Source organism: Arachis duranensis, chromosome 5, assembly GCF_000817695.3.
Source record: "Arachis duranensis cultivar V14167 chromosome 5, aradu.V14167.gnm2.J7QH, whole genome shotgun sequence".
Classification (NCBI taxonomy): Eukaryota; Viridiplantae; Streptophyta; class Magnoliopsida; order Fabales; family Fabaceae; genus Arachis; species Arachis duranensis.
The window spans coordinates 108,029,063-108,029,751 of record NC_029776.3 but is presented as its reverse complement, the minus strand read 5'-3'; positions in this window follow the sequence as shown (position 1 = coordinate 108,029,751).

Here is a 689-nt window from a genome sequence, read left to right as displayed (position 1 = left end):
ATGTTTTGGGTGTTTAACGCCCAATTGTTGCTTCTCCTGGGCGTTCAACGCCCAGCTGATGCTTCTTTCTGGCGTTGAACGCCAGGAAGTCCTTTGTCACTGGGCGTTTTTCTGAACGCCCAGGATGCTAGCAGACTGGCGTTAAACGCCCAGAAGGTGCTTCTTTCTGGCGTTTAATGCCCAGATGGCTACCCTTACTGGCGTTAAACGCCCAGTGGGTGCTTCTTTTGGGCGTTCAACGCCCAAAGTGTTTCTTACTGGCTTTCTCACGCCAGTGAGCTTCCAAATTTCCCTGTAACTCTGTGACTTCAACCATTTGCTATTTCACCTTTGAAGATACTTGGACTCATACTTGTAAAAAAAGAAAATTTATTTAATTAGTAAATAAACTTTGTAAATGGCTGGGTTGCCTCCCAGCAAGCGCTTCTTTATTGTCTTTAGCTGGACTACCACTGAGCTCTAACCAAGTCTCAGTTTTGAGCATTCTTGCTCGAAGTTGCCTTCAAGATAATGCTTAACTCTCTGTCCATTAACAATGAACCTTTTGTTAGATTCATTATCCTGAAGCTCTACGTATCCATATGGTGACACACTGTAAGCCTTGTGTTCCAGTTCCACTGGCAAGTGACATGCCTTTCCATACACAAGCTGGTATGGAGAGGTCCCTATAGGGGTCTTAAATGCTGTTC